The sequence below is a fragment of the Equus caballus genome, chromosome X, assembly GCF_041296265.1.
Source record: "Equus caballus isolate H_3958 breed thoroughbred chromosome X, TB-T2T, whole genome shotgun sequence".
Lineage (NCBI taxonomy): Eukaryota > Metazoa > Chordata > Mammalia > Perissodactyla > Equidae > Equus > Equus caballus.
In genome coordinates this window covers 110,199,535-110,212,447 of record NC_091715.1, presented here as the reverse complement: position 1 = coordinate 110,212,447, position 12,913 = coordinate 110,199,535, and the positions used below count along the sequence as shown (strand labels likewise).

The 12,913-nt window shown below is 41.4% G+C and overlaps 1 protein-coding gene across 4 annotated transcripts in view; it reads right to left on the bottom strand.

Annotated features, from left to right (window-relative positions):
* Window positions 1-12,913, bottom strand: part of RTL4 (retrotransposon Gag like 4) — a 326,375-nt gene that overhangs the window by 139,059 nt on the left and 174,403 nt on the right. The window lies entirely within an intron of this gene.

Here is a 12,913-nt window from a genome sequence, read left to right as displayed (position 1 = left end):
GTCATGTAAGCTATTTGAATGTCAATTTCCTATCTATCAAGCGGGGCCAATATATGTGGTATTGCCTGCCTCACAAGGATAGTATGACAGCAAATGAGTCCCATTTGTGAGTGAGTAGCAATGAGGAAGAGGAGAAGCCAGTGAGGGAATTGTGAGGGCAGATGTCAGGCAGTTCTTATTGAGAGAAGGAAAAGTGAAAAAGCAGAAGAAAGAATATCAGGGCAAGATTAAGAAAGCTTAGCAGTACTCAAAGTTTGAACTAACCAAGCTAGGACACAGTGAGGATCACATGTAAATGTAAACTCTAGTGGCAACTAGAAAAGTGTGCTGAATTTGGCTGAAATGAATGGAAAGAAGGAATGGAGGGAAAATGAGAGAAATTTTTAAAAAAATCTTGAGGAATCTTATCATGAGCATGCTGTAGAGCCTCAAGAATCCAAAGATATTGAGAGGGATAATTTGCAGTGAGACGACCCTCTAAAGAAAAATTTGCCGTGAAGTTACTTCCTTACATAGGAAAGCAACATCCAACCAGGCAGACTGGGGATCCTGGTTATTGACACAATATGGACTACTGGACATGGGTTTTGGTGTTAGGAAGACCTAGGTGTCTTTTTCAGCCACTTACTGGTTGGGTGACCTTGGACAAGTTAGCCTTTCTGAACTTTAGTGTCTTCCACTGTCATGTGGACAAAATAAGAGTGCCTGCCCACAGGATTGTAAAAATTAAATGAGATACTGCATGCAAATGCTTAAAACAGAGCTCCATACATAGAAAATGATTAATAAATGTTAGCTATTATCAGCCTTTTACTATTATCGCCTTAGTCAAGGATAGGAACAGGATAGGAGATTATAACTGGAGCAGTGAGGATGGGAAGATCTAGAGCACTGGGAACTGTCGAGGATGCAGGTTGATGGGTGGAGTTCTAGCAAGAAAGGACCTGGGATCCCAGAGGTCACATACACACACAAGGTTCCTAACAGATGCTGAGCAGAAAGGGAGAGGGGCCTTGAAAGGAAGACAGAGAGTACAAAGGACAAGCTCTTCATCTTTCAGGCTTTAGCTCTTGGCCAGTCAAGTGTACAGACAGCACTGGGACAAGCTTTCTGATATGGCCACTGCAGAAGCCCTTCTACTTTGCTCCCACTAGCCTCCCAGGGAGTAGAGTTTCCAGCCTAAGAGGCACACAGTGCCAAACGCTGTGGGAAGACTCTGGTCTCCACTGCATCCAATGCTTCTACTAAAGCCCCCGTAAGACAGAACATTTGCCAAACCCAGGGCCCACCCAGCCAGGGCAAGGGGTTCTGCGTCCCTCCTTCCATCCCTCCCCTCCCCATAACTCATTACTTCCAAGGGCATTTGTTTTATCCAGTTAAAAGAAAATCATGCTAGTTCAAAGCTCTGGAGTCGGCCTGGCTAGGTTTGAAAGCTGGCTCCTCTAGTTACTTGTGTGACCTCGGGCAAGTCATGGAATCTCTCCAAGCCTCGATTTTCTCACTTGTAAAATGGAAATAGTTAGGATTGACCTCCTTACAGGATTGTTGTGAGGTATAAGTGAGATAATACTTGTTAACTTCTTCTCCTGGATCCCTGCCTATGTCTAAGTTCTAGATAAGTGATTGCTATGATTATTCATTTGTCACACATTGTTCTCTTGACTAGCACACCATAGCTTACTCCCGGAATGTAAACGGCATCTGAATAAATGTGCTTCAAAATCAAATAGTCACTGAGTAGAGCAATGCTAAAGTTTGGAAGAAGTGGGCAAGGTATGGAGATGGACACACAAATACCCACCCACAATCAGCTCCCACTTACAAATCCGCCAGTCCCTCCCCTCCCAAGTGACATTTGGCAAAGGGCTTTTGAAAACCAGCAATAGGTTATGAGAGGAAGCATCTCTTCTGCGTCTCCCACATCACATCACCCCAAGTCAACACCAAGGGGCAGCAATCCTGTCAGACTGATGACAGAATTTCAGACCTGGAAGGGAAGGACCATTCCAGGTCATCTAATGAAAGCTCCTCTTAGGCCCAGTGAGGCCAAGTGGCTTGCTAAGGGGCCTATAGCAAGTCCATAGTCATGCTGGCAGTCAGAACGAAACCTCTGAATTTTTGTGCAGCTTCTCAAAGGAGGCAGCACGTGACAAAATCTGAAAATTGCACAATGTCCCTCTGAGAGTACAGCACTGGCTGTACAGTGGCATATATTATACAGGGAATAACAATTGTGTTTCTTCTGTCCCTGCTGAGCTGTGTTTGGCAAGTTGATGGTACTGAAAAAGGTGTAGCTTAATTCACGATGATTACTCCCCATCCCCTCTGTGAACACGCCATGTGTTCAGCCATTTGCTCACATGCAGATTACTAACGTTATTAGGAATCTGCATATCCCCCCAGCCCGGATCTATGAGCTACTGACAGCTCCTGAGGGGCAGGGGCAGGGAGGACTTTTTTCAACTTTTGACAGCCCTTGGCGTTGTTCGCAATGCAAAAGGGATTCTTGAAATGCTTTCTGTATGGTCACATCTCTTAGTAATGTGTCATTGAATGTGAAAGGGACAAGAGGAGAGATAGGGAAGGAGAGATGGAAGAGAAGGGTGGGAGGAGAGAAGAATGAGGGAAGGGGGGCAGGAGGGAGTAGGAGGATAATGGGGGGGTCAGGAAGTTTATTAACATTTATTATTCCTCATTCGAGAACACACAAGAGTGTTTCTCAAAACATGTGTTGTGGAATAGTGTTCACTGGGCTGCCACGTAGAAAGATTTCTGTGAGCCAAACAGAAAAAAAGGGTGGGAAAATTCTGGTAAGCAAAGTGTAATCAGATATCTTTATTCAGGACTACTGGAGTCTTTTATATGTTGACCACATCCCCAGGAAATACTGTATGCAGTGTTCCCCAAATCTCTTTGACTAGGGAACATATTCTTGGTACTCTCATCAGGAATAGGTCCTTTTAAAACATTTTTAATCAGTAATAAAACTAGAATTCCATTCTATAGCTACTCATGCAGGTGCTTATCAACACCTACCAAAACAACCATATGCCTTTGCAAGACCCTAGGGGACAACATACTTACAGACGCACACACGTACCCAGCAGGCAGTGGCTGGTGCCTTGGAAAAGGGTGTCTTGGCCACCTTTCCACGTGAAATCTCCTTCCCAGTGCCAACACCCTTGGCTGTGGGGATCACTGTCTCCTTGGCATGGCCTCAGAGCCACGAAAAGAGAGATTGGAGTTGTGCACTTTATCCTTAGGCAGCCTGCCTTGGACATCAGCCACAACAAGGTCCAGGTCCTTCACTTTGAGGACTAGGCCCCACACCCAACTACATGACCAACTCAAATAAAGAAAAGGAAGAAGGCAACATCAGCTTTTGTAAAGATTGAAAATGTAATACTGGGGTTAGTAGTTAGTGGAAGCTAGTAGGTAGTAATTATTAGTTTGCAAGCACTAGATAGTGGGTAGAAGTAATATTATAATAGTGGTTATAGTACAGGCACCTCTGGATATTGAAATATAAAACATTACTGAGAACATGTTATATATTGAATTAACTTAAAGTGGAAGCCTATATTCCATTGCTTTGAATGGGAAAATAATAATACATTCCCAGTTCATTCAAAAACCGCAACCAATTTTCCTAAATATTACTAAAACACTCAAACAACTACACATCAACCTTTGACGCATTTATTAATACTATAAAGCATTTAAAATGTCAATATATAACTATTTAACACTTAATGAACTCATCACTAGATATTTTTATGTTTGGTATACACTAATTTACAATCTCAGAAACAAATTATATTTTCTTGCTAAATTTCAATGAACATATACTGTAAACAATAAAATAATATGCTAGGGATTTCTTGGATGTGGCCCACATGGACCCTGGTTTATAGTGCCCTCAGGCACTTGAAATAAGCAAATACTGGGACTCATGAAGGGCTAAACTCCTAAGAAAAGGATGGGGAAGATGATAATGATGATGTACAATGATTTAATCAGTTGGAATCCAAGATGCCATCCTATCTGGAGAGGGGTGGCGTTCTATGTCCTCTGGATAAGACTCTCTTGCAATTCAAATGCTTTCACCTCAGGGCTTTCAATTTGAATAGTGAATTTGGGGTAAACATTTTTGTAAGTTGTCATAATGAATATCTAGTGAAAGCTCAGACATACTTAAGAGCACAGTCCCCATTTATCTCATTCACCAATATATTCCCAGTGCCTAAGCACAAAGCTCAACACATTGTAAGTGCTCGACAAACATTTGTTCAATGAATGAACTGAGCACAAATTGAGTATCAGGCACTAAACAATTTACCTATGTTATCTCATCGAATCCGAATATTAACAACCCTATGAAGTAGATAGTGTCATTATTCCCATTTTTCAGATGAGGAAACTGAGGCCTAGAATTAAAGAGGAACTTGGCTAACATACATTGCATTTGTCAGAGCCAAGGACTTGAACTCCTGTCTTCCTGAGTCCAAAGCCAATGTTTTTAATTACCATTCTATACATGGTTCTCTTCTCTCATTTAGAAATTCAGACACCTGTTTGGGTTTTATAGGCTATAGAGTTTTCCGACACCTCATGTCAGAGACCTTGAAAGAAAATGTTTCTGAGAATTATGAACGTCCCGCATCATTTCATTATTAATATTAAGCCAAGCTTTTAAATGTTATGACATATTTTGTTTTCTTTATTAGTATTAATAGTAATTACATCTACCATACATTGAGCCTTTACTATATGCCAGTCAGGCACCATGTTATGTAGTATTGTATCCATTATTTCAGTGAACCTTCACTGTAAGCTGATGAGGTAGGTACTGTTATAACTTCCATTTTACAGACAAGGAAACTGAGGTTTGGAAAATTTAAGTAACTTTCCTAGGCAAATATCTAGTAAATGACAGAGCTGAAATTTTAAATCACATGTGTCAGTTACAGAGCACATGATCTCAGTCACTCACTACCCCACTTTGGTCAGCTAGTAGCTGACAAACCAGCCAATTTGACAAAACAGCAGACTTTACCGTTGCTGCCTTATCTGTTACTGTCAGGGTCCGAAGGAATCCCATCTTCCTCCTCTTGGCCTTTGCAAACCCTACTGCTCTTTCCTACTCAACTCAATTTCCACTTCCTCTGCGAAGTCTCCCCTGACCCTTGTTTTATGCCTCAGGGATTGCTCTCTCTGCTCAGTCCCCCTCAGCGCTACATGTGTGAGCCTCAAAGAGTTGTCACTTCCTATGTCCCCACACTAGGCTCCAGTTTCTATGATGTTGCCGCCTTCTCTGCTGTCACTGACTAGACCGGGAGTTCACATAGTGGAAGGCCCAAGTTTACTGTAAAGAGGAGCGGAACATGCCACCTCAAAATATGCCTCTTGGGTATAAGGATTATATTAACCTGATTATTTTTAAGAAACAGCAGACACGGAAAAAGTTCCCAAAACTGAATGGAAGTTACCCTTACGTAAGAGACATTTACATTTGTAAGGGAAATCTCCATTTGGAATGGTGTTTCCCTCTCTGTACCAGGAAGAGGAGGATGACCAAATCTCTAGGAACTCTTATTAATGGAGAAGGCAATGCCTTAAACCTGCAATAACAACATCACCCTTGTTTACTGTATTTTTCTTGGAAACCTCCCATAACTGGCTACCCCCAACCACCCCATCCCCACATCTTCTTTTGTCTTTAGCTGGAGATGGCATTTAAGGTGGTGGCTTGGGTCATTTTGGAGAGTTACTCAGTTTTCCCAGGTCTCTGCCATGTATACAGGAGGTATACATGTTATTAAACGTCTGTTTGTTGTTCTGCTATTAATCTGTCTTTTCTTACAGGGGGGTCTCAGTCAAGAACCTAGAAGGGGAGAGGGAAATTATTTTTCCTTTCCTACAGCTGGTTCTGGCTGCCTATTTCTCCACCATAAGTAGAGCGCCATAAGTACAGTAGGGATAAGAGAGTGTGGCTGCAGTGCTACAGGGTGCATGAAAATCTGTTTTAAAGTATTAACATTTGTTGTACTGTTTTTCTTATTACTAAAGCAATATACATTTATTATTGAGAACTTAGAAAATATACATAAGCAAAATGAAGAAAAATACTTAAAATCTTATCATCCAATCACTTAGAGAGAACATTTGTTAACAGTTTAACAGTTCAGTGCACATGCTTTCATACCTGTTCTATGCATGCATGCCCATTTTTTTTTAACCCATCAGGGCTAAAACAATTCAAACTAATTTGTAAGCTGCTTTTCCTGTAAAAAAACACAGTGAACACTTTGACATGGCATTGAATGTGCTTTTACAGCATTTTTAAAAGACAACATATTACAGCATACAATACAGTTGATTTAATACATTTTTAATATTGATCATTTAGATGGCTTCAAATTCTTTGCTATTCAGACAAAGTGGAAGCAACCTAAATGTCATCACTGGAGGAGTAATGAAATAAAATATGGTACAACCATTCAATGGAATACTATGCAGCTGTTATTTAAGTAAAAAGCAAAAGATCACATGTGTAAAATGGCCTTTACATGTTATAGATAGATGATTTTTTGTGAAAAGATTTTTCTGGAATACAAAACTGTCAGCAATGGTTTTACCTGGGGAGGCATGGGACAAGAAATGGGCAGGAAGAGGTTTTCTTTTTTATTTTATATTCTTTCAAAGGATTGAATATTTTATCTTGTGCAATATACATATATATAGTATGAAAAACTTTGTCACTAAATACTTATACATATTTATGATGGGCGGTTTTTCAACATGTTGGGGAAGGAGAGGCAGGGGCAAGTTATGTTGGCATGAGTGCCCAAGGAGGTTGATAGAGGACACGCTGTCAGGATAGAATAAACATGTCCTGTAAAGGGCCCAGGAGGCCCTCTGCCTCATTGCAGAGTTACCAAAGGCTGGCTTCCCAGAGCCACACGCTATTGCAGACACCAGAGCCCAAGGGGAGAGTGAGGCTTCCAATTCTTGCTCTAAAGCAGTGCTTTCTCAGCTGTGTCCCCTGAAGGCCTCAGAGTCTGCTGAGAGGGATACCAAGGTTCTATGGCCTGGCTGCCACTTTACTCAAAGCAGATTCACTTTTCGAAAAAGTTTAAATTGTGGTAAGATACATATAACATAAAATTACCACTTTAAGCATTTTCAAGCATACAGTTCAGTGGTATTAAGAAAGCAAATTCACTTTTAACCTGATTCGTATATTGTGGCTCCATAGTTAAAAGGCATTTGATAACTAATGCTCTAAACACAATATCTTCTGATTTTTGCAGGGCGTGGCACAGGTGAAAAATGATAAAGTTTATATGGCACATCAAAGTAGAATGACAAGTTTGCTCCTGGTCAGAGACCAAACCTGCCCATGGGTTCTGGCTGCCTCAGTATGTATCAGACCACCTGAAAGGATCAATAGCTCAGCACACCTGTAACTCACTCAGGGCACACCAGTATGTCTCAACTTACCAGTTGGAAACCATTGTTCAAAAGACTGAGGGACCCGACTCTCAAAACTCAAAAACGTTAAAGTTAAAATGGCAGTGTTGAATGCCCTCTCTTGAACGGCCTGTGATTAGCAGGAGCAGTCTGCAAAGTCGGGCACAAGGGGCCTTGGGAACTAACTGACTCAAAGACAGCTGAGTCTACTCACATGACTCAGTCAGAACAGAGTACTACGAGCATCAGTAGGTATGTTTTACAGATGGTTGGTTAATCCAGCAAGTTGGTTTAAGCAAAGGTCAGTTAAAGAGCTTCTTCTTCCATGAACCTGAGTAGAAGTGAAAGCTGACTTTGCTTCTGGGATCTAGCACAGTAAAGGGTTGCTGAGGAACTCTACCATTCCCCAACGGGGGTTTGCACTCAGTCACTGGGGCTATAACAGCTGAGCTCATCCAAGTCAGGCAAAGTTTGGGATCAGGAACACTAAATTAACCATTAAGCAGAGGAGCAATTATTGGGACCCAGAGCACACAACCTTCTACCTGAACACTAGCCCAAGTTCCGGGGGAATAAAGAATATAGGGAGAGCCCGCAGGAAGAAAAGTCTCAAGAACAAAAGCCTAAGACCTTAAGGAAATTTTCCCCCATGATAAGGAATCCTGAGAAGAGGAAGCCTAATTCATAACACTGGAGAGGTAGAGCCAGGCTGAACCTTTAAGGTTCTTCAGATTGTGTTTTAGAGGCAGAACTTCATATCTATGCCCAGGCTGTCTCTCGTTCATAATAACTTACATTTATGAGCATTTACTATATGCTTGACAGTTTACATACTTTATTCCATTTAATCTTCACAGGGAGGATTAAATGAGTTAATCCACGTAAAGCTGTGCAGTGTCTAGCATATAATAGACACTCAATAGATGTGAGCCAAAACAAACAAAAAATACTCTGAGGTGGATATAATATTATCTATGCTTAATGTTTGAGGAAACTCATGCACAGAGAGGTGAGATAACTTGCCTAAGGTCAAATCGAAATTAAATGGCACTGGGCCGGCCCCGTGTCCGAGTGGTTAAGTTCGTGCACTCCGCTGCAGCAGCCCAGGGTTCGGAGCCTGGGTGCGGACATGGCACCGCTCATCAGGCCACGTTGAGATGGCGTCGCATATGCCACAACTGGAAGGACCTGCAACTAAGGTATATAACTATGTACCGGGGGGATTTGGGGAGATAAAGTAGAAAAAAAAAAATGATTGGCCACAGTTGTGAGCTCAAGTGCCAATTTTTAAATATAAAAATAAATAAAGAAATTAAATGGCAAAGCCAGGATGTAGGCACTCTGATTCTAAACTATTACACTATGTTATCCCATTTACTCAACCAGCCAACCAACCAACATGTTTCTAGACACCTACTCAGTCTCATGTACTTTGGATACAGACACAATTAAATCTCAGGCCCTGTCCTCAAGAATTCTAAGTTTAATCTAGCTGTTCTCAGCCAGGTCTCAGTCATGAGAAGAGACAGAGTTACAAGCAGGATAGGAGTGTTCCAGAACCCAAGGTCAATCTTGTCTATACTGTCCAAGAGGAATAGGACCATGAGAAATCTAGGGTAGATGAAAATATGTATCACATTCAAAGAAAAAAAAAGGTTGAGCTCCACTGTCTAGTGCGAAGACAGACCTAGAAACCAGTAACTGCAACATGGCCTGTGTACTATGCTGTAGGCATACACGGGAGGGGACAATTAATTCCACTTGAGGCTGAGGAAAGACAGAAAATGGAGATGGGAGCATGGAGGGCATTATCTTCTCTTCTAGAATCTTATGGCAAGTGAAACATAGCTCACTGGAACTCAGGAAAAGGCAGTCAGCAGTGGAAAAGGGACAAAGATGAACACAATCAGTCTTCCCATTTACCTTAACTCTTACCTTTTGGACGTAAAAGTAACTTAGGGAGAAAAAAAGCCAAGAGAGAGAAGGCATAGAAAAGGGATTCCCGATAGGGGAAAACTCCAAAAGAAGGGAAAACAAGAGACTGGGGAAGGATACTCTGTCATAGGGAGAGCTCTGGTAAGGGGGTTGCAGGAGGAGGTCACAGTATCTTTATGAGTTTGGGGGAGGAAGTGAAATACAGAGTTTAATACAGCTAAAAGAGACTTGTTTGATTGTTCTATAACTCTTGAGATGCACCCAGGAATTCTGGGGTGGAATCAAAGTTTGAGCTGAGCCTCTTAAAATACCCAGAGGAATTAGCCAGGTAAAGGGGGAATGGGACAGTAGCATGAACTAAGGCACTAAGGCAACCCAGAGAGTAACAGGGTTGTGAACTTCAGGTCCTTTGGTGTGGCCAGAGCTTTAGGGTACATGGGGGGAGTGATGAAAGACAAGGCTGGATAAAGAGGAAGGCCTAAGGGCAAGTGATAAAGGGTCTTATGAACTACAAGGCAGGCTTCTCTGGAGGAAAAGCACTTTTAATCCTCTCAGATCTCTGCAGTGTGGTAGAGGACATGCAAGGAAATGGCCAGAGAGTTCATTCCAGTGTAAAGGAATATATTTTGGCAATATTTTCCAGTAATATATTTCAGCAATATAAAATACAACTGATTATTGTCACCTGATTTTGGAATTGGGGCATTTGGGTACAATCTTGATACACTTCAATATAAAAACACTATGCAAATTGCACAGTAATTCCAATGGAAAAAAAAGGAATGCAAAGTTAATGAGCTGTACTTAGCATGCCTGATGAAGTTGGCATTATAGATGATGAAGGGAGGAATGGAAACAGACCTATTAAGCTCACTTTTCCTGGGATCCTTCCCATCAGCCACAGCTAAAAATGATTGGCCATAACACCCCAGAAGTTCAAGGTACTGGATTTGGCCCTGAGACTTGGAGTTGCAGAAGGGCAGGAGGAGAAGGGGGAATAGCCCTAGTGTTTGCCGCTGGCATATCTCATGTGTGGGCTGTCTCTGTGGCCCCTGATTTGCACTGGTAGGTAGGGACCTGCAGTGAGGGCCACTGATGCAATTGGTTTGGCCCTTTGAGGACAAGTGCTTACTGAAACCACTTGAAGGCAACAAGTGAAGAGAAGTAGAGTATCTGCACTTCAAGTGGGAGTGAAGAAAGAAACCTTGGGAGGTACCAAAAAGCACAGTGCCCTGGAAGCCACGGAGAAAAGGGGATGTTAGAAGGATGGAGAAGCAACAATATCAAATAGAGAGCAGACGGTCTCCATGGCAGGAGACTATGAGAAGTAAGATGAAAGAACACACCCTCTTTTACCTGGAGAGGTTGATTCAAAATCTCTTTGAGGCCAAAATTCATTCTGGATGTACTTAGAAGTAATAAAGTCGTTTTCAGGGAGCAAGTAGCTCTTATGTTGCCTCCATTAAACCTTCTGTAGTGAAACATAGACATATTGAAACTCATGGACATACTATGATCCAAATGCTCTCAGCTTTAGGGGGCACTCCTTGGAGACAAAGAGAAAGTGTGTTGTAAAGTTAAATTATAAAAAAGCGTATTTGTAGAAATATCTAACACAGTAGACAAACCAGGGCCTGCTCAGAGATTTGTCTTTCCTGTCCTTAGCTGGTACCCTGATGGGCTATTAGAATGTATAATAGAGCATTCAAAAGGGTCATCTACTATTCAGCAGTCAGACCAGGTATTGAGCTTGCTAATTACTAGTGAAATGAACTTTCTAGGATGTTAGCCATGTAAAAAACACTAGGGAAGTTGCAAAGAACATGCTATATATTCCCAGAAGACTAAGGCTGCGTCAAAGAATTGGAGTTAAAAGTAGTGGAAGATGTCAAACCACATAACAGATATAGAAAAGTTATGAGGGACAAATGGTTGTTATTTTTGAGTAGCCCTAGGATACACTGAAAACATTTGATCCACTGTCCTCATCTCCCCAAGCTCTGACTATGTTGCGGGTCCCAAAGCTGCTTAAGCTTCCACATTCAGCAGTTAGTGTATGATTTATCTGGATCAGGATTTATAAGACCAGTGTACCTCCATAATTACCTATAAAACATACGCATATAGGTATTTCCCTGGAGAGACTCAAAAGCTTTCATCTGATTCTCAAAGTGGTCAAAGACACCTCAGAAATGAAGAACCACTTCTAGACATGTTTTATTTACAAAGAACAGTCCCAGCAAGGTTTCCTGAATATTAGTACTTGCTATTTTATACTTATCAATCAGTTCTAGACATGAGCCATCGAGAAGTACAAATGGAAACCTACTTTGGAGTGTGAAAACCTCCAAACTGCTCAAACTGGTAGACTTAGATAATTTGGCCAAGTCACAATTTAGCTTGCTGTCTAATATTCTGAAAAGCCACCAACTTCGCTGTATGTATTATTTTCATATCCAAAAACTGGGAGGCTGTCTTGTAAAACAGTAACCTTAATGGGGCTGGCCCCATGGCTGAGTGGTTAAGTTCGTGTGCTCCACTGCAGGCGGCCCAGTGTTTCACCGGTTCGAATCCTGGGCACAGACATGGCGCTGCTCATCAAACCACATTGAGGTGGCGTCCCACGTGCCACAACTAGAATGACTCACAACTAAGAATATACAACTATGTACTGGGGGTCTTTGGGGAGAAAAAGGAAAAAAATTAAATCTTGAAAAAAAAAACTTGTTTCTAAAAAAAAAAGTATCTTAACAATAGTTTTGTGTCCATGAAATATTATAAATTAGAAGCTATTGAACTTTTAGTTAATTGATTTATTTTAGTACCAGAAAGGAAATTAATTTTAACCAAGAACCATCTCAATTCCCTTTGTTCTGTCCAAGGTAGGCATAATTTCACCAGACTGCTGTTCACGTGATTGCATGGAGACTGTTACCCCATTCTTATTGACTAATATTATCAAAGTTATTAGCAGACAATATTCAGGTAATATTGCCAGATAATCATATCATTCCAAAAATCTCACTGGAAGTGTATGATTCATTTAAAAACTGAACAGGTAACGGATACCATGTTCTATAGAGTTTGTAGCTAAAGAGCAAGAATAACGCAAAACAAAAATTGAGGAAGATGAGCAACATGTGTCTATTAGTGAAATGCATGCTTTCAAAATTGAGTATATGTCTATAGATGGGAGCCCGTAATGGAGGCCCTCTCTGACTCAGCCAGCCACAGAAAGAAGATGAAAGTAGTCCTATCAGAAGAGACAGTTTGTCACATATATCTCTTCAGCCATCTTGCCTGCATGGAGAATAATGACCATCCCTGACATTATCTTTGAGTTACAGAGAACAAGAGTCATAATAAAAAGATCGAAGAGCTGCTGGAGGTCAAGTTTGGCTTGTCCTTTGATTCTCCGCAGGCTGCCTGTGTTACCATTAGCAATTCTTAGGAGGGAAGCTTTCACAGGCACAGTAGAAAGAGCAAAGGTGCCCCCTTTACACAG